Consider the following 26,059-nt stretch of genomic DNA (forward strand, 5'->3'; position numbering starts at 1 on the left):
GACATTTCAAAATGTTTCATTTTTTACCTTGACAACGGAGGCAGACAAACATCCGTCGTCCGTCGTCTCGGTGAATGCAGTGCCAAAATGAGCGAAGTCGCCGAACCGGTTTTTGGCATTCAACGAAATTGCTTTTTAGTGGCTTACACACATTACACATTGGCTGCAGCTAAATGTGGTGATAAGAAAACGGAATTTATTATTGTACAACTTCATACGATTAGGGAATTACAAGCGGACGCATAAGCTTGACTGTGATCTTGTTGGTCACAGCTCGCAAATTCCTCGCAACATGACAGTACAGACATTTTTAGTTGTACGAAATTTCCGGTTTTACACACGGTCTCTTGACCTTTGTGTCTTTATATGTTTAAAATCTTTAGAGCTGAAATGCAGTATATGTATGTTTGAATAGACATGTGATCAGGTGTCTAAGAATTTAACATTTTTCAAAAAAATGTCTTACACCGGGAAGCTCAGAATAGATACTACCTATGATCTCTCGCATGACTCTCACAAAACCTGAGCTGAAGGGCCGTTAATAGGTTCGAATGAGAAAGGTTGTGTAGATCTTTGTTAAATCAGAAGATGATCCGCTATATAGACATAATAAAAAAAATTTATTGATAAATTTCAAGTTCAATAAAGCTTGTGGGTTACACCGGATTAGTCAAGACGTTTTTTCTTGTCTGATACGACAACATCCCATAGTTTCATATGTGACAACCCACTCAGAACAAGACGAGACAAAAACGCATGTTCGCTTGGTTTGGGCTAGATCAAAATATGTACGTTTTTGTATCTTATTAGTCGCAGACGTTTTTGACTAAACCGATGTGAGTTGAGTCTAAGATAGTATAGTAGTAGAACGGAATAAGTTCTCTATAGTCTCAAACATCACATTTAACCCAGCGAAACACCAATTGAAGCTAACTAGTCTGAAAAATATGTTTTCTGGGCGCCTGTGGTAATGTTTTGTGATAATCTTCTCTTTACTACCGGCAGGTGATTTTTTGAAAGTTGAAAATAAAAAGCTCTCGTCACGCCGAGAACAGAGGTTTGAGCCGGGGTATTGTTATGATGGAAGAAGGCTAGTTTCTACTCCAAATTAGTACACTTTTTGTGGAAGTCGACGTCGTGCCGATCCCGTAAGTTCATAGTAGAACCCCGTGACCGTTCTGTCTATCCCATAGAGTCGATGTCTATCTAATCATGTGAATTCCAGAAAATCTTAATTATCATCTTTCGCCTTCGTTGAAGCAGGCTCGCCGGAGTGAATTCCATTCTTTCAGCTGCTTCTTGGTCTCTGTTTGCGCCGTGTTTCGTCAACTGTCACGAAACTTCACAGAACCTCTTCCAAATGGCACTTAAACAATGACAAACATTTCTTTGTAGTGGAATGAGCACCGATCGAGAAACTTGCCGGTTCTCATACCCAATATTTTATCATCTCAACTCCGCCGGAAATTTACTAATTATAGAAAGATGTACTTCTCCCCTTAACGATTCGGAAATCCTAGTCGTATTTAAAAAAAAAATTTGATCTGATTAAAATCTACATCCATTTTAGTGTAGATCGTATTTATATAATTTTATTGTTGTGACGCTTTTAGGAAGGAAGCTGCAATGTCACAAATATTACTATATTACGCTAACAGACTGAGTTATTATCAAAGTAGATCTCCATCGCATATTATCTGTAACAAATGGCGATAAAATGCAACGAATTATGCGTTCCAATTACACAGATGTATGTGTGACTGGACCAATTTCTTACGAAATCGCCATCCAAACGCATTTGACACATTTCCATGCAGAGCGCTTTAACACGTGTGTTGCAAGCAAATGCAATTTCCATAAATTTCCATTACCATTTGCAGCTGCTGCCGCTCTTCACAACCGATAAAGTAGGACCAAGAGTCGCCACCAAGCACCTGCCTGACACGCTGCTGTCCACCCGCTGCCAGCATAATCGACAACAAGCGCAGCCGTGTTGCGTGCAACACCTTTTGGCCGCGCTCCACACTAATCATCTCATGCAAATCGGAAGTGCCGCACTTGCAACACAACCACACAAAGCCAAAAGCATCCACAAATGCGGCAATTCAATGTTAAACTGTTTGCTCCAACGAAGTTGCAGCTTCTGCCACAGTCGCCAAAGCCTATAACTAAGTTGCAATGTGGCAGGCAATTGATGGAGAAAAAAACGGAAAAGTAAGAAACACCAACTTATTGCTTGTAAATGCCTGCGGCGGCACTACACCACATCCTCTGCGTGCAACACACTGCCCGCATTGTTGCAAATGTGTATGTGTGTGTGTGAGGCGCGCGTCATTTTATGCCACGCGTTGGCGCGCATGCGCAGTCCATAGCTGCGCATTTAATTTCCATAGTGACTTGTGCGCTGCACAAATTGTCCGCCTTCCATGCGCCACGCCACACCGTTATTGTTGTTGTTGTTGCTGGCCGCTGTTATTGCAAATGTTGCACACTCGTTTGCTTGTTGTTGTTGCTATTGTGCCGCTACTGTTTAAATAATGTTTACATATCTCAATCAGCACAGATATCACCTTTGCGACCTTACACAACAACAACAACAACAAGACCAATAACTACAACAGCAACCGCCAGCACCCGTACTGATCCGCCCCATTCATGACGTGCCACCTCAAAAGGCACCCAAGTTAAGTTGCACTGTACTACAACAACAACAACTACATGCATTTTGTAGTCGGTGGCAGTTGCTCGCGCGCATGTCTATTGCTCCTCTAGTGTCCGTCCGTCCGTTGCTGCAACTCCACTTCGGTGTGTTCAGTTTTATTTCCTTAGCGGCTCATCTCCACGGAGCATCGTGAGTCTGCCGTCGCCACCGCCTAATGCTGTTGTTGTTACAACTATTGCTGCCTTATTGTTCTTGCTGTTGTTGATGGTTGTTAGTTTGGTTGTCTCTGTGTGTCTGCCTCTGTGGCAGCCTGGGTGTCTTAGCGCCTCAGTGTGGCACGGCTGCTTTGTGGCATGGTCTTTCTTGTTACTTAGTCGCGTGGCTCACTCCATCGCACACTCTCACACACACACACACATACACCAGTTCACCCAACTCGCTTGCATTCAGTGCCATTTTACAATCTGTTAACAATGGTTATAAATCCATTTGTAGTCGTGGCAATTTATGCCAACACCTATTAAGTTGTTACATTCAATTGTCTGATTTTTTATGATCTCAATGACACAAATCAACACATTCACAATAGAACAACAACAACAACAATAACAACAATGGAGTTGTATTTACAAAAAGGGCTACACTAAGCACTTGATTATCTGCATACTTATACATATATGTATGTATGTATGTCTGTATGTTAATGTTGTTTACATTCGCATGTAAATGGGTCGGTCTGTTGTTGTTGGAGGCGTTTTAATGACGGATTTTCCAATTGGCATGTTTATCGGATTAAGGATGTGAAGATTAGTGTAATAAGCCAACTCGTTTAATAGCTATTAAATATGAATATATCATTTTCTAATGCGGGAAAGAAAGTCAGAAGGAGATTAGTCTGAATTGCAGACAATGAATATATAGAGTACTAGAAGCTAGAAGTAGTGGGGGGGCCAATGACTTTTCTTTAGTACCATAAAATATTGGACAATTTGCTGTGAAGCTTCCAACTCAATTCGGAAAATAGCCTTTCAGGTGATGGGCATACTTTTAAACGTTCTCAACAGATATGGATTTAAGATTTTGTGAGATGTTTAAGAAACTTAAAGTTTTGTTTAATTGGTTTTAAATATTATTGGTTCAATATAATAAAAAGTCCATACAGTCCATAGGTAATCCAAATTAGGGAATATTGTGTTTTTTGCAAAGAGTTGCGTTTCTATTATCTTCAAAAATATTGTGAATATTGTATTATATGGTAATTTGAAGGAAGTTCTGTATAGGACAGTTATGACTTAGTTGGATATTTCCATACCTTCTCTTCGTATTGTCCCCAGCATCCTCGATATACATATGCACATGAAACCATAGAAATTAAGCTTTGAGTTCTCTCGCTCTCATCGTAATCTTATCGGGCAAAAAGTTAGAGGTCAAGTTGGATTTTACAACTGCGTTGTGCTAAAGCATTAAAATGCTCTATTTGTATCTATTAGGTGGATCAAGAAACCATTTCAAGGTCTTACATATAAGAAACTATTTTTTGAAGAATTCAATTCAGTGCTTAACGGGTTAGGAGTAGTCAGAGACACGAAAAAATGAGAATTTTTAGTATTTTTTTTTTTTGATATTAAATCATGTTATTTTATAAAAGTAATAATAATATGGCATTATTTCACAATGTTCCAAAACGAGGTGCATGCGGTGACAATCATATGTCCGTGGAGATTCTTCTAAAATCAATTACAACTAAAACAAGTAAGGAAGGGCTAAGTTCGGGTGTAACCGAACATTTTATACTCTCGCAATTTATTTATTTAACTTTATTTATATTATATATATTGTATAAAGTCCATTGGTCCTCGTGTTCGATATATGGAGCCTTAAAAACCTATGGTACGATTTCGGCGATTTTTAGAATGGGGCTGCCACACTATAAACATAGTAATTGTGCAAAGTTCTGCACCGATATCTTCACTAGTGCTTACTTTATATATTATAAAGTAAACGATTCAGATAGTCTTCAAAGTTCTGATATATAGGAAGTAGGCGTGATTGTGAAGCGTTTTGGCCTATTTTCTCAACATATCATTGGGATGTAAGGAAACTATTACAAACCAAGTTTCATTGAAATCGGTCGAGTAGTTCCTGAGATATGGTTTTTGACCCATAAGTGGGCGACGCCACGCCCATTTTACATTTTGTAAAAAAATATGAGTGCAGCTTTCATCTGCCATTTCTTATGTGAAATTTAGTGTTTCTGACGTTTTTCGTTAGTGAGTTAACCCACTTTTAGTAATTTTCAACCTAACTTTTGTATGGGAGGTGGGCGTGGTTATGATCCGATTTCCTTTTTGGAATGTATTAGGAATTGGCTAAAAAAAACGACTACAGAAAGTTTGGTTTATATAGCTCTATTGGTTTGCGAGATATGTACAAAAAACTTAGTAGGGGGCGGGGCCACGCCCACTTCCCAAAAAAAAATACATCCCAATATGCCCCTTCATAGTGCGATCCTTCATGCCAAATTTTATTTCCATAGCTTTATTTATGGCTTAGTTATGGCACTTTATGTGTTTTCGGTTTTCGCCATTTTGTGGGCGTGGCAATGGTCCGATTTTGCTCATTTTCGTAAGCAACCTTCCTATGGTGCCAAGAAATAAGTGTGCCAAGTTTCATTAAGATATCTTAATTTTTACTCAAGTTACAGCTTGCACAGACGTACGGACGGCGAGAGTATAAAAATTAGTTTTATAAATAGATAATCCTGGATAATTAACAAAATGGTGGTCTCAGGATATTTTTTTCTAGATTTTCGGGAAAAAATCATCAGCAAAAAGATCCTTCGAGCATGCCTGAGTTTATTATATGTTCTAAAATCTATATAAATTTCATTAAATGCTACTGATTTTTGAGAAAAACGCATTTAAAGTTTCACCAAAGCATTTTGGAGTAGCCGAGCGCTCTTTGTTATTTGTCGAATAACTCGAAAAGTAATTATTGGATTAACTTTAAATTTTTTTTTAATTTTTAAGATATTACACTTAACGAAAAAAATTTAATTTTTAAAAATCGTGTCTACCCGTACCCCGTAACTGAATTTCGGTTACTTCTTCCCGATCGCCAAAAGAAAGAGTTCTGTACAAAGTATAACATTTATCCCAAGGATATGCGAATATATACCAAGTATCTATTAGTAAACTATTTCTATATAAACATATCAAGGGGTTCAATTATGCCTCTCTACATTTTTTGAAATTCCCGACACCACATAGTACCCTTAGAATGCAGATCATCAATACCAATGGAACAGTTCGATTAATAAAAACCCAGCAAAGAATAAAGTTCAGTCGTAGTACCAAAATTGTTCGTTCCGTATGTGTTGTATTCCCTTTTATTATACGGAACACTAATGAGTACTATAAAATTAAAAAGCGACTACGAAAGTCCAATGCATTCTATAATAAGCTGAGGGGACTACAAAAAATAACGGTAATTTTCGTTTTTTGAAGAAAAAAGGAAATATTTTTTCATTCGTTTAGAGTACTGTTGTTGCCTTTAAAATACTCTACATAGATATAATACACTCTTCCAATAGTCTAAGCACTTCTCAAAATCGTTTTTTGGGATAGCCTTTGGATCTTTCAGCTTTATTTTTGGACTTTAAACATAAAAAATGTCGGGTTCTTTGAAAATTAATTCCACTTAATTATACTATTATATTATATTGAACATAATTAAGTCCTCTTTGATTCTCCCTTGGACCGCCCTTTGGATTTTTTGTAGCCAATATTGCATTTATGATGCTTTCGACAATTTTGTGTATAAATTGTATTTGGTTTCAACAAAATCTACAAGTTTTCGAAACAAAACATTGATTGGATTTTTTGACTTTTCTTCATTTCTGATATATTAAACTAATTTTAAGAACACGACTGAAGGGGTAATGGCTATGCAAATAAAAATTGTATTGCTTTTTAAATAACTGCTTCCCTTTTATACTGAGCTCCAAAACAGTTCCATATTATTCGATATTATTAACTAAATATAGTTTTATAAATATGTATGTATGTTTGTAAGATGCTTATATGGAGAATATATGTACATATAAAACTTGTGGGTATTTTTTATTAATATTACTTTCATAACACGTGCTCAGCATTTATTTTGCAATTCTAGAAAATTGTTATGAAATTATTTAATGTCAATTTTTTGTTTGCATCTCAACACTAACTACCACCCACCCCCACTCACATGCGCCCTAACAACAATTTAATTGCCGGCTTTTTTACAATTTTCGCTATTTCTCTGTTTCGAAATTAATTTTAAAGTGAATTAGCGCATTTTTCTATTTAAAAAAATAAATTGGTGCAATTAGTGGCAGCTGACGGTGTTCGGCCATTCGAGGGGGTGAACGCTTATAGGGAGTGGAAAATGGACAAGTGTACAACAACAACAACTACACGAGGAGGCGAGAAAAAGGCAGGAACATAGCTAGAACTACAACAACAATAACAACAACAAGGTATATAGCAAGGGGCAATAATTTAACGAGACGAAAATAGGCTAGTCGCTGGATCGCTGATGGAGCGGCGATGCAAGGGCTGGAGGCGCTCAAATGTTATTTACATGTATGAAATATTATAACGAAGTGAAATAGAAATAAGTACAACAAAAACAAACTGAATTTCATTCGTACATATGTAGAATATTTCATTTGACAAGCAGGCAAGCGGGTAGCCGCACGGTCCACAATACCGAACGACACCAATGGCGTGTCATGCGATTGTGCAGTCCGACACAGGAGAGGGGCAGAGGGCGTACGTCGTCCATTTGCGACAGCGGCGAGTGTTTCATTAAAATTCGACGGATTGAAATGCGGAATACGAAATCGACTAAACTAAACGCCGATAGAGCGCAGCGGTGGAGCAACAACAACAACAAACACAGCTAAAACGGCAATCTCCATCTGAATAGTAAGAAGAAAAAACTACAGTTGCAATAGTAGCATAGCAACAACAACAATTGCAGTCAGAGTGGCGTCGCTGGCGGCAACACAACGTCAGAGCGACGGCGACAATAAATCGTTTTCTAGGAAATCCAGTTTTGGCGGCGAAACTGGATTTAAGAGCGTTTTTTCCGCACCGCTACTGCATTCGTTTCTGCCTTTGAATCGCCCAAGCAGCAGCCACAACATCAACAACAACAACATGATAGCAAATGCAATTACAACAAGTAATCGTACATATAAAATCGCGCGATGCTCGAGGGGCCTAAAACATGGCAAATGCAGCTAGAGCGCAAGCAACAACAACAACAACAACAATACAAACGACAAATAGAGTGACAACAACAACACTACTGGCATAGTGTAGCCTAAGCAGCCACAGTTAAAATTGTTGTTGTTGTTGCATCTATCGTTGTTGCTGTTGTTGTTATTGTTGTTGCACATGCAACAAGTGATGAATATGGAACTTGGCTTTGACTTTGAGACATGACTTTGGCCTCTGTGACGCGCAAAAGACCAAGTCTGGCTAAATGTTGTTGCAGTTGTTGTTGTCGTTGTTGTTGTCTTGTCATTGCTTACTTAAACGTTATGCTACTGTTATTTGCCGAGTTGTTAGTGTTGTTGTTGGCGCATGTAAACGCATTTATATCTTGTTACCGTGATTTTTGTTGTTGTTGTTTTTGCAATCATATGTCTTGGCTGCTAACCGCAGACACCAGCTCTGTTGTTGTTGTTATACTAGCTGTTGACTATATTTTTGTGTTTCCTTTTTTTTTTGTTTTACTGCAACTCACTCATTCACTCCACATTACATCACGAATGCAACGACAGAATTGGTCAAGCTGCAAAAACGCTTACGAATAAATGTAAATACCAACACAAACACACACACATAATCATATATGTACATACAGTCATACATACAGACATATGTACATTTTAATGCATTCGTTTAGTCGCTAAAAAGCAAACTGATCGTTACTGTACATGTATGTGTATGCATGTCTTGGCCGCATCCACCTCAGCACCAACAACAACGAACGAACGCCGATTGCCGTTCACCGATCACCGATGCCAGAAACTGTGCTGTGCGGTAATGGCGAAAAAATGTCATAAATAAATTACACCAACCAATTGTCAGCACACTGTGGCATCTATTAGTTTGCTAACAAATGTACATACATACATACATGAAATGCATTCGTACATATCTATAAATACCTATTTTGTGGTAACCCAGTTGATCGAAAGCTATAAAACTCTTATGGCATTGGTTAAACTATTAAAATGCTGAAGATCAATATCTCAGTAAGTCAATAGATCGATTGATTAACATATGTTTATGTATGAAATGTACTAAATTCAGCTGTGTACATACATACATACATCCATCAAAGGTACCGAATCGAACTTCAATTTGGTCGTCAAAAAATATTGACCTCAACCTTAAAAGCTTACCTCTTTCAAATTGCTGCTTACGTACTATACTACTTTTAAGAGAGCGATAATCCAAACTACTAATGTCATAAAGAGCTGAAGAAGCTGTCAAACTGTCTTACAATAATTGTAAGCTCTTTATATGGTTATTGTGAAGAGAAGCTCCTTCCTAGCTTGCTTACCTAAAATAAGCTCAGAAGTTGTGATCGAAGGTTGGAAGTGAATCATATCAGGAACTCAAATACATTAATTTCACACGTTGTTCACATAAAAATAATCATTGTTGTTATTTTAACGCCCTAAAACATTCCAAAAATATTTTTACGAAATTCTCCTGAGCCGATGATCCTTTGTTAGATATCTGTACATATAGATATAAATAATTTAGAATCAGTTCGAAACTTAACTACTATTAGAAGGGATAATTGAAGCATTATCATATATAAACAGATTTGGTTGAGACTCTTCTTTCATTATTGTTGAGTTTTCATTAACATAGTAAGGATCCTAAGTCCTAACCTTCTTATCACAATAGTTTACCTTTAGGGGGTATTCTGGTCAAGATGCATGAATTTTAGGCATTTTTTAAACTAAGAAAACTAAATGAAAAACATTTTTACTATCCATTTTTTATATGTTTTTTATTGACATTTTAATAATATAAAAAAAATTGCAAGAAAAAAACCAAAATTCGTCGAGATACAGGCCGGTAGAGTGGGGACTTCAAAAAAAAAAAACGGTGCGTCCTGGTTGTCGTGATTTCAACCATTGTAGAGATCTAAAACACAAAAAAACAAGAAGAGTCTTCATTAGTAAAATGGTCAACCCGATATTTTCAAAAAAAAAAAAATAATAATAATAATTTTTTTTCGACCTTTTCGAATTTTTTAAAAATACTTCAAATCAAAATTTTTGGAAATCCAAGTCAAAAAAAGTAGTTTCGAGAAAAACACGGCTTGGACGCCACGTCACAAAATCGGCTGTATCCTCGAAAATAAGTCGAATTTTGAAAAATCCTTCCAAGGTCATATTTTTGAAAGTCTAAACTTTCAAAATATGCAAAAAATAGATTTTTTTCAAAATCCTAGACCAGAATACTCCCTCAAACCATTGAATGAGTACAATAAACTTCTTTCAGATGACTCCTCAAAACTCTATAAATCTTGATAATTTTATAAATTCGTTACATTCATCCACTCTAGGTCCGATAAATAGACTCTGAGAAGCAGATCCAAAGGTGCTCAAACTGGAATGATTGTTTAAATAACGCCTTATACAGTAGCTATCAATACAGGTCGCCTTGGTTTAATCTAAGAAATATAGAACAGACGATAACAGTTCAAAAATCCATAAAACTCGTCTTTCCGCTAAAAAGTTACACTTTCCAAAGTCTCAACAAAAATAATTTTTTTTTCACCAAATTTGGTAGTGTTTAACTTTAATTAATGCTCAAGATTATATATAAAAGTCAGGTATGGATGGCTTGAATTTTTTTACGAGAGGTGCAAAATATTGTCGAGGTACTATTTAAGCACTAGTTGGTACTACTGTATTAGAACTTATGGTTCAAAGAACCATGCCGCGTTTAAGGTTTCTGGTAAAGTTTATGTTGGACTTAAGGAGTTCCTATCCCACGGTATTTTGATATTCATAAAAATATAAGAGTTACTCAGTGAGATCAGTTCGGGTTCAGCACACTTTCTTTTTCTGGATTTAACAAAAAAATCTATGATCTATTTGATCACTATTATTAATACAACAACTGCGGCATACAGTTAAATATATAATACAGAGACCTCATTCAATGGAAAGAGGAAGCGAAAGGCGCATTTTGCATTACAAAAACCAGACTGAGATTATCCGAGTAACTCACGAAACGAAGAAATACTTCGACCCGTCTAAAATCACCAATCATCAAAAAAAATGACCAAAAAAGAGTCCTCGTTTTATTTATAAAATGTTTGCTTCCAAGCTACCATGTTTTACCACGTTAGCAATTTTAAACCAGAGAATATCTTTGGACCTCGAAAAATATAAGATTTTCTCAGATTTTATTAGACATTATTAAATACTAAGAAGCTTTCTGATGTGACTAAAGATGAGTTGGATGCTTCAAACAATCTAAAGAAGTCCACCGTTTTCCGTCAACTGGGTAAACACTGGCCAACAAACATTTACTGTATATGAATGTATGTGTATGCAACAACTACAGTCTCGCTAAATAAAATGCCATAAATGATTGACGTGATTTTCAGTAGTATTTTGTTGACAACCGTTTCTTTTATGATTGCCTCCACACATACATATGTACATATGCTTCCACGCGCTGCGACAGCTAAGAGCGTTGTCAACAAATGGCAAGATGGTATTAACAGCAATACAACAACAACAATAACAACAAGTGCGTTCCGGCATTGCGAAAAAAACGCTAGTTTTAAGAATTTCAAATGCTTTCTCGGTAAATTAACTAAAAATGCTGAAAACGCCGCTTTGCTGGCGTACGCGCCGGGCCACTAGCCGGTAGGCAACCGCTCGTGTACTACTAGCAAGTGCAGCATATATATGTATGTATGTATATGTGAGTGTGCATGTGTGTGTTTGTGTGCGATTTCCTATTTTACTAATGTTGCCATTAACGATGTGGCTTAAATGCATTTTTAACTCGACTCATAATTATGCTTAAGTTTTGCTATTGCTGCTGTCGCCAATTGTGCGCGCCACCTCGCCACCGGCGGCGCACTCGGCAAAAGCAACTTGTCGCTGTTGTCATTATTGTTAACTTGTTTAGTGATTTTATAATTAGGTTTTCATTTGAAATTGCCACTGGAATTAGTTAAGTTTGACTTACACCACTTTGTTGTTTGTACTTACACACGCATTTTCTTCTTTTTGCTTTTGTTGTTCTCGCATTTTTCAACTCGCAACACAGTTAGAGACACTCTCTCACTGTGCTTTTTCTACGCTTTTTTATTGCTTTGTTTTTGTTTTTTTTTTTTGTTGCTTTTGGTTGCAACATTGTTTAATTCTCGCTCGAAAAGTATCTAAGCTTCTTCGCCTCTGTTGATCTGGTGGCAAGTGCATATGTGAGGCGTGTCGTCGCCATTTGTCGATTTGGGATGCAGCAGTTCTTGGAAGAATCGGCAACACAACGCGGAATAGTATGCATGAACAAGGATAACTAACTAACTAACAGCGCGTTCAGCTATGCACAGACGCGGCGACATGTTTAGCCATATAGTATGCACCCCATTCGCCTCGGTTGCCGCTTTTTCTGAGGCGTTTTCGTTCTACATTTGTTATTTGATTGTTTTTTGGTTCAAATGAGTACACTGATTACATTTAATTGCTCGCGAGCGAATTAACTAAATATGTACATGCGTTTTACAAGATTACTGCCGACCGACCGCTCTATAAATGGTGCGCGTTGTGCAGCAAGAAAAGTAAAGAGGAGCAGAAGACACACAAATGAAATTGTTACGTTTTAGTGGGCGCCACAAGCGTACAAAGCTATATGCCACATGAAATCATGTGTATGTAGGTTTATCGGGTTCATATAAGTACATGCATTTGTATGTGTGATATATGCTTCCATATCGTGTCATATAAGGATGGGAGCTGATGTAAGATCATTAAAAAAATATTTAATAATTCTGTAATTAGTTCAGTTTTATTACAGCCTTTTTATTGACATAATTATTTATAAATATTCGCAATAATAATTATTATTTCTATTTTCAGAAAAAATCGGGTGACATAAGGTAGGAATATCACAATAAGTTATATTTCATACTATTTCAATTGACTTTGAGTCACTAAGACGATTCTGAAATAACTATCAATGTCGTCAGTTGCTGTTGTAGTCGCTCCAAATATCTATATAAGTTATCTTACCTAGGCCCATTTGAAGGGGAAACGATCCTTATTTTCAAATATGTACTTCCTTAGAATATTAAGCACGTATTTCAAACATCATTAAGCTCAAATATATTTTGACGAGTTTTATACTAGTACCTTCCACCCCTTACACGTCTATTTATGGCGATGATCCTCTACTTTAAAGAATCCAAATCACTGAATCCGACCTAGCTATTAATTCAGATATGATTTTAATTTTAACTGAAGTGTAGAAACACTGAGATTTTGCCTCAGCTGATGCAAATAGGTATATTACACAATGCGATACTAAATGCGTATCTTGAACTATCGATAAAACAACGTCGACAACCGAGTATTCATCAACCAACCTAAGTATAAAGTAGTATTTGACTAGTCACGTACCGAAGCCGATCAAGTTATTCACTGACATTTCTTGTTGACTCGTCCAAACTTCTGTATCGTCTTTTGGAACTATCTAATGCTGTAATATTCGAGAATTTTTTTTTTTCGAAAAGCTGAGAATCTCTGGGCCATTTTAATCTCCTGACGCCAGCTTCAGTAAACTAACTATATTCTGCAACAAAATCGGATCTCAGAGCTGTCAGGGCGGTCGGGAATAAATATAGTTCATATCGCTCATTTACATGAATAGTGTCATAACTCAAAAAACACGATTCTTGAGTTGAGTATGCAGAAATGTGCGCAATTTCACCGTCCATGCCTACGAAAAAGCGTCAGTACACTCTATTTGGTTCATTTATGCCCAACATTGTATTTAATATATTACACGCCACTAGTCTATTCAATAAACTGATGGAATTTTTCTATATTTGCTAAATAAGAGTCAATTGAAAACTGTAAACCACTCTCCTGAAAAATCGACTTTTTTGAGTTGTGACACTATTCATATAAATGAGCGATATAATGTTGGGAATGTCTGTAGCTGATCAGTATATGGTGTTAGAGCCTGATGCTCAAGCTTTAAGAATACTCTGTTCGTGAAGAACCACTTTAAGGTCTGCTGGAAAGCTTTTGAACATGACTGAAAGCCGTGAGTGAAAGCGGACTTATTAGCAGAAGTTGATATTTTCGTTTCTACTCTTTACAAAATCGTAATAGGTTCCTCTATTTTATTCCTTTTCGTAGATTATACATTTTTCGCAGGCTATCCATATTAACTTTAACCCAACCGTATGTTGTTGTTATAATATTATGGCAATGTAGCCGATTGGTTGCGTGTTTTGAATTTTTTTATTTAAATCTCTTTACAAATATAACAGACAGTAATTGACTGTTCAGACTAGACATACTCGATTTTCGTTAGAGAAACTGAGCACCGGCACCGGGCTTCAATCAAACAAACTTTACAATTTTAAAATTTCCGGTTACAGCTTAGATCGGATTGCATAGGTTATTGCTCTTCTCTTCGTCTTGATATCATCCCATATATTAGGTTGGCAAATTTTTGTCCGCCTTTTTGATTTGACGTAAAACAACCTTCTGGACCGAATTGACGCCTGCGATATGCTACTGAAACGGAACTAACCCTACCGTTTTTTGAAGCGGATGGTGACTGGCGACAAAAATGGATCACATATGACAATATCAAGCGAAAGCGGTTGTGGTCGATGGCCGGTGAATCGTCCCAAACAATGGCCAAGCCGGGATTGACGGCCAGGAAGGTTTTGCAGTATGTTTGTTGGGATTGGAAGGGAATCATCCAATATGAGCTGCTCCCATATGGCCAGACGCTTAATTCTACCATCTACTGCGAACAACTGGACCGCTTGAAGCAGGCGATCGACCAGATGCGTCCAGAATTAGCCAACAGGAAGGGTGTAATGTTCCAGAAGGACAACGCCAGACCACACACTTCGTTGATGACTCGTCAGAAGCTACGGGAGCTCGGATGGGAGGTTTTATCGCATCCACCATATAGCCCGGACATAGCGCCAAGTGATTACCAATTGCTCTTGTTCAAGGCGAACGCCCTTGGCGGTGTCAAGTTGAACTCAAAAGAGGCTTGTGAAAAATGGCTGTCCGAGTTCGTCGCAAATAAGAAGCGGAGCTTCTACGAGGGGGGTATTATGAAGATTATTGAACGAAACGGCGCATATTTGGACTAAATCCGATCAATGTAACACGTTTTAAAAAGCATTGAATAAAGAGCAAAAAAGCGGAAGAGATATTTCTCAACCTAATATATGGCCTTGGTTAAAACCGTATCTGAACAACTCATGAATTTTTGAGCAAAGATTTTTAGAAATTCGAACAAATACTATTATTCTTCATGGAGCAAGACGACCAACAGCAAAACGCGTTTCTATTTAAATCCGTAATTTATAGAGCTAAAACTTCGACTATCAGACTCTATTAAAGTCCAAATTCTTCATAGGACAGAGGACTGACAGTTGACAAAAGTTACGCCAACAAACGTAATCACATCCTGATGGATGAAGTCATCAAATGTTGCTGTTGATGAGCGCGGACATGCTCGAAACCCCTACCGTCAAAGCCAGCATAATCAAGTGTGTGCAGCGGAGAGAAGTTGAAGTGCCACGCACTATACCATCGACCGCCTCCACGCCGCGCGTCACTACAAATTCTTTGCATTTCGCAAAAAAACTTGCGCCAATTGGACGCAACCACTACTAGCGCTGACCAAACACTGCGCCGCGCGCGCCGCCAACACACCGCCTTCGCCCGCACCGGCACGCGGCGCCACGTCATGCAAACCAAATTCTACGACAGTAACAACAAACAATGCGCAAAAAAGCATGGAAACAATTCAAAAGTTGAGTGCTTTTCAAACAAAAAGAGGAGAAAAAAGTGCACCAGCGGCAGGCAACAATGCGACGCGGAACGGACGCAAGCGGGGGCGAACGCTGAGGCGGGCGAAAAAAAAAAGTGAACGAAATGAAAAATCCAGAAAATTAAAATAAAACAATGCGATGGCAAACAACGCACGATGGTTTACGCATGAAGAGATTTCGGTTGCGGCTGAGTGACGAACTTGCGTTGTACTGCGTTGCATGTACGCATTTTGTTGGCATATATGTTGTTGCTGCAACCGCATTTGCAGTGCATTTTGTACTTATTGTTGTTGCTGTTGCTGCTTTTTTTTGCTGTTGTCTCTGTGAATATGTCAGAATTCGCATTTTTTGCATTTTTCATTATCCTCAACTCGTCCCATTTCAGCTGCGTCCCGTTAGCAAACAAGCGCCCCTTACCACGCAGCTCGGCGCGGTGCTACTCGCCACCCCCCGCCAACAGCATAACGCATCACTTCGCATCAGCGTCAACGACGCATTCAAATCTGTTTGATGGACGGCAATTTCGCTGTTAATATATTTGAATTGTGTACGCAATTTCGTTGATGTGGCATGCCAAACGGACGCACACAGACACACATACGTTCGTTCATTCTTATGTGTATGGAGCTTTGTTAGCTTTAAGGATGAGCTGCGCCTAACTGCGTAACTGATCCTGTGTTAGCGCTGATGCAATAACAACAACAACAACAACAACAACAATGGCAACATCAGCCGCAACAATTTCGATTAAGCGCAGGGCAGACGACTCAGGCAATGAAAGCTGGGTAAGTTGGCTGGCTGCGTTGTTGTTGTTATTGTTGTTGGGGAGTTGCGAATCTGTTTGCAAAACGCATTCACAACTGATGACAATTAAATGCATTGCAATGCAAAAATAACAACAACAACACAACAAGTTGGGCAACAACAATGCGCGCTGCAACAAAATTACCAATGTAGCAAGCGAAGCGTACATTATAACGGTATGGATGCGAATACATATGTACTCGAAAACACACCCACGCATAATCACCCATCGTCATCTGACCGGCAAATGCAAAGTGCCTGCCTCAGCAGCATGCGGCAACATTAGATGCACATTGCTGCAACATGGCAACAATACAGTTATCAGCTGCGTATTTTCAGCTTTTTTCGTTTATTTCCAACGCATGTTTGTACATATGTAAGTATGTATTCACGAACGCATAAAAAGCTTCGCGTAGCATTTTGCGCTCTTATTGTTGCATTCGCATTGTTTTTGTTGTTGTCATTTGGTTTTTTTTTTGCTGTTTAATTTACAACTTGAAAAATCAGCAATTCACTGCAATTTGCATTGGATTTTAATTTTGAAATTGTTTTGTTTTTGTTTTTGTATTTGTTGTTGCTTTGTAAGTGTTGTTTGTTGTCATTGTTGCTGCCTTTTGCCACAAATGTTGTTTACTACAGCAACCGCTAATATTTGCAATTGTTGTTGTTACACATCTCATTTTGTATATTTGCTACCGCCATTTGTTGTTGTTGCTGTTGTTGCTGTTGAGTTAATAGCAACAAATTAAGTTTATTAATTTATTTAATGTGCACTTAATTAAGAATTTGCCAGCGTTGCTTTTAAGTGTGCGCCATCATTGCTTGAGTGCTTCGCCGGTGCTTCATGGTTGTTGTTGCTGTGATGCTTCTGTGTTAAATTGATTTCAAATGAGAGAGATCTTTAAAGTGAAACGAGATTTTTATTAATTTGTATTTTGCAGATGTTGAACTCTAAAGATACCGAAATTTACTTATCTCAAAACCCCACCTCTAACCTTAAAATTTCTGTTCAAAAAGACCATCTTCAGTAATAAAGCTATAAATCCACTTATGCTATTCCTAAAAAATAAATCGAAACGAATGTATCTAGAGTTTTCAAGTTCGGACTTATCTTCTACTTCTTCTTGACTGGCGTAGACACCGCTTACGCGGTTATAGCCGAATCCAAAACAGCGCGCCACGTATCCCTCCTTCTGACAGTTTTCCGCCAATTGCTTATACCAAGCGAAGCAAGGTCCCTCTCTACCTGGTCCTTCCATCGGAGTGGAGGTCTCTTTCTTCCTCGGCTTCCACCAGCGGATACTGCATCGAAAACTTTCAGAGCTTGGGCACTTTCGCCCATTCTAACAACATGACCCAGCCAGCGTAGCCGCTGTCTTTTTATTCGCTGGACTATGTCTATGTCGCCGGATCTTTTCGTAAAATTTTCAAGCTGTCGGCCAGCTTGTCAAGCTCTTCAAACTCACGCATTTCGGCCTCTTTCTTTTTTTGTCTGGAAATGCGTCTCGGCTCCCTCTTCAGCATATACTCGCTGGTTTTAGCATATACTCTCAGATATAATGTATGTTGGTGATGAAATTGAAATTCGTACTTATAATGGAAAACATACGTCTTGACAGATTGTATAAATCAGTAACGGTGGCCTTTATGCTCACTAATCGTAAATAAGCTTCTTTTGGAGACAACATATGTATCAGACCTAACTAACGCTTTATCCATATTTACCATCGTCCGCTCGACAATATTATTTAAAATTCTTTAATTCTTTCAGAAATCAGAAATTATTGATATAAATTTTTTTTGTGAAAAAGACTACACTTGACATTTTAACATTTTTATTTCAAATCCCACCCTCCTTAACATTAAGGAGGGAGCCTGCTTTAGACGCTTCAAAAAATCTATATTTTCAAGGATTTTTTTGGCTTCGAAAGAAATGTCTGAGTGTAATGAAACTTTTAGCATTTATTCCTATATATTTGAAGAGTCTTCTCAAATTTTTATATTATTATACATTAGATATTCTTCATGTTTGAAGAAATTTACGGAGGCGCCTCGAGTGTGCAATTTCTGTGTGGCGGGCAAGATGCAGGTCGCAATTTTCATCTGAAATAAAAAACCAAAAGAAATTTTTAATTTTCAATAGTGTAATTCCTAGGTGAACCAAGGAAATTCAACAAAAATTGAAAAATTCAACAATTTTTCGCAGATTAAATAAAAATGCTTAAAAAAATACTTTTAATCGTTTAAAAACCGGATTAATGTTAACTTTCTTAAGGTATAAGGAGAATTAAATTCCAAATACAAGGCATTTTGATTCGTTTCGATAGCACGTTTACTTTTTTTTCCTATCTTGACCGCCAATTTGAAAAAATCATAAAATTGGAAATCCGAGAAATCGCGTGTCAAAGTTTTCGTTCACAAAAAATCGTAAATTTCTTGAACTTACCCTATTAATATGCTAATCAGCGATTCCTGCTCCATAATTGAAATTTTGGAGACACATTCTTGGATAGTTTAGCAAGTGATTTACGCAAAACAAAACTCGATTTTTTGAAGCCTATAAAGCAGGCTCCCCCCTTAAAGATTACAAAGAAGTTTTGATCTCAACTATCAAATCAACGACCAACTGTATTTTTAAAGTCTCAGCATTAGTAAATAATATTATACTGAGAACACCGAGGCCTCTCTTTAGAAAGGCCAGAGATTTAGAGTTTCTATTTGGCATAATGAAGAAAGACCAATTTATGATTTCTTGCAACACAAATTGTAAAATTTTATAACAAGTCTTGGCTAAATAAGACAAAACGAAATCCAGAGAGCTTTTAAATAAGACTAGTATTTACGCTTGTAACCTAACCTAGCCTTGCTACTTTGAAAATCATTTGGAAATTGAAGACTTCTTTTTAATTATAGTACCTTCTTTTATTCCGATTTTATCAATCCAATCTTATGAACAATAAGATCATAATGTACAATCGACTTCACTCCAATGTCAAAACCCTATTCGGACCTTTAAAATAATTTGCCAAAGGGTTTCAAAAAAACCATCTAAGGCTTTAATCTAAAAAAATTATATTACACATTTGATAGGTACATACATATATCTGAAACAGGATGGAATCGGTTGTTATAGGTATGTGGAAGACAATGCTGAGAATATTTGAGATTTCCGGAATTCAGAACCTGGCTCCAGTCGCCTTCATCAGATATACAGTCGCAAGCTTCATCAGATATACACCTTGTTCGACTCTATGGAGGAATCGGTGATATTTTTCGTACATAACACCAAAATATTTAATGAGTTCGAGGTTAAGTTTAATATTAGTTCAAAGAAAGACATTATTACAAGTCTTCAGTAGAGTTGATGGCTTTAAAAGAAAAACAACTATACTTGCCTTTGAATGCGGCATAGACTTCGCGAATATCAGTCTCAATATAGTATAATGCAATATAGATAAGATACATATGTTAGACCTTTGACCTCGCCATATAGGCTGAAAATAATACCTCATCGGCTGGATATATATATACTCGTACAGTTTAGATATATAGTTTTAGATGTATGTACAGTATCGCGGTATATTTCATTCCGGTTCACTGAATTCACCTGAAAGTAAGTTGAAAAGTTTCTCATAAGCATCTATATGTATGTATGTGCGAGTGTGTAGAAAAATCATAATTAACCCAAATTAAGGCATAATTTTTGCATGAATGCAACAGCAGCAACAACAACACGCATAAAATAACCAACAGCAACGGTGCGTGGCCCACCCACCGAGACGCACAGCAGCCGAACCAACGACCGAAGGATGAGTGCATACGCACACACTTACGCAATAGGCGAACGAGAATGAAGAAGCGAGCAAAATGCAACACTGCAGGCGGCGGCGGGTGCACGGCCTGCTAAGGCTGATAAGAGTTTAACTGCGTATCTAATGCAGTGCGGTGTGGCAGGTGAAGAGAATGCGTGCTGAATTTTCTATTTTTATTCATTTTGTGCGCATAAAAATTTATTTATTTTAGCTTTGTCTGTCGGTCGGTTGGTTGGTTGCTTGGTTTGGCCTCTGCACCCCACACACACACCCGTTGCAATTCTTCAGACGGATATGCCTGCGGCCAGAGGGGTCGGACAGCTAGCTAGGCTGGCTCAGCGGTCTCATGGTTGAGGTATCAAAGCGAGCGTTATGGCAAAGTCGCCAGCAAAGCTACGCACACGCATACAAAAATATTTTGTGTGTGTGTGGCAGACAGCTCGTCCTTAGCTGTTGCTGCGCTTGCATCCTGTGCGTGCGCCTCGAGTGCTCCAATACACGGACGCATATTTATTTCAATTTTATATAAATAATTTTTTATATCATATCATTTCTCTCTTCGCAATTTTATGCCACTCATCCCGCCAGCCGTACATCCACCGACCAACCGTCCGTCCCGTCGGCCTGCCACATTTGACTACTGTAGCAAAAATGCGTAATTTTAATCAACAGACAACGCAACGCACCGCAAATCATAGAAACAAAAACAAAAACAAAATCTGTTAATTTGTATATAGAAGTGGCTGGCTGGCAGGCTGGCTGTCTAAAGTGTGGGCTGTGCGGCTGCTGCTGTTGCACTTGTGTGCGTAGCCATGCATTATGGACAGATGCAGTGCCATGCGTGCTGAATGGACGATGAAGGATTGACTGGCTGACTGCAGGCTTTTACGCAATCTCACACACGCACCCACGCACTCAAACACATCTATTTCAATTTGACTTTTGCAATATTTTTGCAAATTTGAAAATGTTAACTTTCCGGTTTTGTATTTGTTTTTGTTACGCTTTTTTCTCATTTTTTACAATATTTTATTTCAGCATTTTTTCCTCGGCTTTTTGTAATGTCCGTTATCCTTCCATCATTTTGTTTCGTTTTTAATTAAAAATAAAAAAATAAAATTACAACAAAAAAGCTTTCAATGCGTATAGAAGTTGCGTTTCAATGGAAATTCTTTAAAGCTCTGACGAACTGGTTGTTTTGCTGATTTCTATCTATTTCTCTACTCGATTTGGTTGCTTAGTTGTTTTAGGCTGAAAAGTCTATGGCCTGATCAAAATATAGAGATTATAGCCATTCAGTAGTCCGTTGAATGATTATTTTCACGATGAAATTCGTCCGAAGCGACCAAGCACACAAAAGTTATTAAGTTAGGTTTTAACTATTATTTTCTGGGATTCACATAAACGTAACTTACTGAATCAGTTGCATGTGGATATCGAAACTCATTTGGTGAAGAAAAATTTATTTTTTTACCAAGAAGCTCAAACCTAGCCTCAGTTATCTTTTGATAAGCCAGTGTTACAGTGATCGTATTTAGTTCAAATATGCGGCGTTTCGTTAGATAATCTGTTTCCATCTAGACGGCAACTTCATAACAACCCCCTCGTAGAAGCCCCCTTCTTATTTGCGAAGAACTCGGACAACCACTTTTCACAAACCTCTTTTGAGTTCAACTTTACACCACCAAGGGCGTTAGCCATGGACAGGAACAGGGGGTAATGACTTGGCGCTATGTCCGGGCTATATGGTGGGTGTGATAAAACCTCCCATCCGAGCTCCCGTAGCTTCTGACGAATCATCCTAGTCCTGGTGGAACCCTACAACCTACCTGTTGGCCAATTCTGGATGCTTCTGGTCGATCGCCTGCTTCCAGCGGTCCAGTCTTTCGCAGTAGATAATAGAATTAAGCGTCTGGCCAATCCTACCAAACACACAGCAAAACCTTCCTGGTCGTCAATCCCGGTTTGGCCACCATTTGGGAAGATTCACCGGCCGTCGACCATGACCGTTTTCGCTTGATATTGTCGTATGTGATCCATTTTTCGTCGCCAGTCACCATCCGCTTCAAAAATGGGTCGAGTTCGTTCCGTTTCAGCAGCATATCGCAGGCGTTGATTCGGTCCAGAAGGTTTTTTTGTGTCAAATCATGCGGCACCCAAACATCAAGCTTTTTTGTGTATCCAGCCTTCGGTAGAAGGTTTAAAATGGTCACGAGATACCTCATACCGGTCTAACTCGATGTTTTCCTTGATTTGATCGGTATTCGTCGTCACAGGTCTTCCGCCGGCTAGCTTATCCATGGTGTCGTTTTCACCCGCGCTGAATCGTCGAAACCATTCCTCCGCTGTTCGAAGTCAGAGAGTACCATCCCCTAAATGTATGTATGTGATTGGCGTTCAACCGTTTAGCCGGTTATAGCCGAATCGATGAGAGCGCGCCACTCCTCTCTTTCCTTCGCTCTTCGGCGCCAGTTGGAGATCCCAAGTGTAACCAGGTCGCCCTCCACCTGGTCCCTCCAACGGAGTGGAGGCCTTCCCCTTCCTCGGCTTCCTCCGGCGGGTACTGCATCCAACACTTTCAGAGCTGGAGTGTTTTCGTCCATTCGGACAACATGACCTAGCCAGCGTAGCCGCTGTCTTTTTATTCGCTGAACTATGTCAATGTCGTCGTATAACTCGTACAGCTCATCGTTCCATCGTCTGCGGTATTCGCCGTTCCCAGTACTCTGAGGTCCGTAAATCTTGCGCAAAATTTTCCTCTCGTAAACTCCTAGTGACGTCTCATCTGATGTTGACATCGTCCAAGCTTCTGCACCATAAAGCAGGACGGGAATGATAAGCGACTTGTAGAGTTTGATTTTGGTTCGTCGAGAGAGGACTTTACTGTTCAATTGCCTACTCAGTCCAAATTATCACCTGTTGGCCAGAGTGATTCTGCGCTGGATTTCGAGGCTGACATTGTTGGTATTGTTGATACTGGTTCCCAGGTATACGAAATTATCTACAACTTCGAAGTTATTACTGTCAACAGTGACGTGGGAGCCAAGACGCGAGTGCGCCGACTGTTTGCTTGATGACAGGAGATATTTCGTCTTGTCCTCATTCACCTCCAGACCCATTCGCTTCGCCTCCTTATCCATGCGGGAAAAAGCAGAACAAACGGCGCGGTTGTTGCTTCCGATGATATCAATATCATCGGCGTACGCCAGAAGCTGTACACTCTTGTAGAAGATTGTACCTTCTGTATTTAGCTCTGCAGCTCGTATTATTTTTTCCAACATCAAGTTAAAGAAGTCGCACGATAGTGAGTCACCTTGTCTGAAACCCCGTTTGGTATCGAACGGCTCGGAGAGGTCCTTCCCAATCATGACGGAGCTTTTGGTGTTGCTCAACGTCAACTTACACAGCGGTATTAGTTTTGCGGGGATACCAAATTCAGACATCGCGGCATAAAGGCAGCTTCTTTTTTTGCTGTCGAAAGCAGCTTTGAAGTCGACAAAAAGGTGGTACACACACCACCTTTAAAATAGCGCGAATTTCGGCGTTAGTGAACTCCATGTTTACACGTCTATAGCTGTTGAACGCAATATCCAAACTAATCACGCTTAGTTAGTCGTTTTGTCGGTTATGTCAAGACCTTTCATAGATGTATAGTATTGCCAGATACGAGCGCTTTATACATAGCCGCGAAATTCAAAAGACAAAAAGGCTAATTTAATACATCCAATTCAGCATAAACTGCTTTTGATTGATTTTTTTCAATTTTTTTTTTTTTTTTTTTTTTTTCAATACAATTCAGGGTAATCTTCTTAAACCTCTCTGCATTACATTGCTATTTGCTTATGCAAGTATTTTGTATTTTCTTTTCATTTTTCGATTTTATTTGGCATTCGTTCGTTTTCTCTCTTCCTTGTGGCAGCAATTACCGCTATGGATGCGAGCAATCTAGTTACATCCGGTCAAGACACATCTCAACGAATGCCCGGACAGTTGGGCGACTAGTTGTTGTAGCATCACAATTTGTTGTTATGCATATATGAAATATACTCTGTTGTTGTTGCAGAAATTTTTCTTCGCAATTTTATTTTATTTTATTTTTTTTTTTTGATACTTCAAATTCACTCTGATCAAATGATATTTGGTTGGTTTGAGGTTGTTAACTTCGTTTTCAAAGATGGTTCACCTGCTCGACACACACACTCGTAGTGTCGCTCGGATATGTGTGTGTGCACTAAACTAGTTTTAATAGTTTCATTTCGCCACAGCATTTAGATTGTTAAGCAACGGTTCGATTGAGGCAATCACTGAGGCATGATTGAGCTTCCTATCAATTTGAGTTGCTGCCTGCATACTCTTGCTTACTCGTACATATTGATGGACGCAGTTGTCGTTTTGACTGGAGTTATTTGTTTCTACATACATACATCTTCTTTAAACGCTCCACAGGGATAACGAAAATTGGCCTCGAAGTTGCGACCAAGTAAATGCCGAGCCTTTGACGGCTGAGCACTCACGCAGTGCTGTTTTAACAGATATGTAGGACCATATTCATCCATCGCAAGACATCCAATAGTTTCTTTGTAAGCCATCACAAGGTCTTTAGCTGCAGCTATTCAATTAGGTCCAGCTACTTGTTGGTCACTTTGTTGCTCAACATCCGGTTGTTTGTTCGTTTTTGTGGTTACTCGCGTATAATTTCGTTGAAATTGGGAGCGGCCAACGTGATAATTAGAGTGTAGTATTATAACGAGAAGAAAATAGTTTTATTTTCTGTCGAATTCATTCTCGATATAATACAGGTGAGGACGATAAACCGATATTGTTGTAATGACAAACAAGTTATAATCGAAATTTTGCCCTGCGGACTCTTTTAAAACTGTTGGAATAACGGATTTCTGAAAACACGAGTGAATAGATCGAAGATTTTACTCGTCTATTGTTAGGCAAAAAGTCTATATTATATATCTTACTTGTGGGTCGATCTACTTAGATATATCTGATAATATTTATTCTCGTCAGTATTTGATTTGTTAGTATATTATTTTCCCGAATTCAAAGCACCCTAACCTATATTGTTTCATAGCTTCAGGGCATAAACAGTCTAATCCTAATTTGTTTTTGAAAACCTGTATCTCATTTGTATATCCCAAGATGATGATGTCTTTTAGAGTTCAGAAGCTCAGTAGGTCAAACGAAGAGCTTTCTAGAATAAGGTTCGGAATTACTCTAAAAACAAAGTTACCTCCCCGAAGTTGTTCTACTTCTATGTCCCTCCGACTAACCATATATATTTCCAGCGTCCCTTGTGAATATGAACGTACATGCGGCAGTGCTGCTTAATGGAGAGAAGGAAATTATCTTTATCACATTTGTATATCGTAAGATGATGTCTTTTAGGATTCAAAAACTAATTAGATCAGACGAAGATCTTTCTAGAATAAGGTTCGGAGTCAGCTTAAAAACTAAGCTGCCTCTCCTAAATTGTTCTACTTCTCTCTACCTCCGACTAACCATTTATATTTCCAGAAATTCTACCAACATCCCTCGTGAATATGAACATATATGCGGCAGTGCTGCTTAATGGAGAGCAGGAAATTTTCTTTAATGAGACCAGCGTCAAGAATCTCATCTTAGAATTTGCTTATTAGAAAAA

General features: G+C 38.5%; 1 protein-coding gene across 3 annotated transcripts in view; it reads left to right on the top strand.

The window, feature by feature from the left end:
• Positions 1-26,059, top strand: part of LOC105218430 (tRNA:m(4)X modification enzyme TRM13 homolog) — a 793,174-nt gene that overhangs the window by 344,807 nt on the left and 422,308 nt on the right. For 2 of the 3 annotated variants that reach the window (XR_008469969.1, XR_008469971.1), the window contains one exon: positions 12,840-12,859. The exons of the other annotated variant lie outside the window; for it this stretch is intronic. The gene's annotated coding sequence lies outside the window, so the exon portion shown is untranslated. The remainder of the gene's footprint in view (positions 1-12,839; positions 12,860-26,059) is intronic. 3 annotated transcript variants of the gene reach the window in all.

The sequence above is a fragment of the Zeugodacus cucurbitae genome, chromosome 2 (assembly GCF_028554725.1).
Source record: "Zeugodacus cucurbitae isolate PBARC_wt_2022May chromosome 2, idZeuCucr1.2, whole genome shotgun sequence".
In the NCBI taxonomy this organism is placed as follows: Eukaryota; Metazoa; Arthropoda; class Insecta; order Diptera; family Tephritidae; genus Zeugodacus; species Zeugodacus cucurbitae.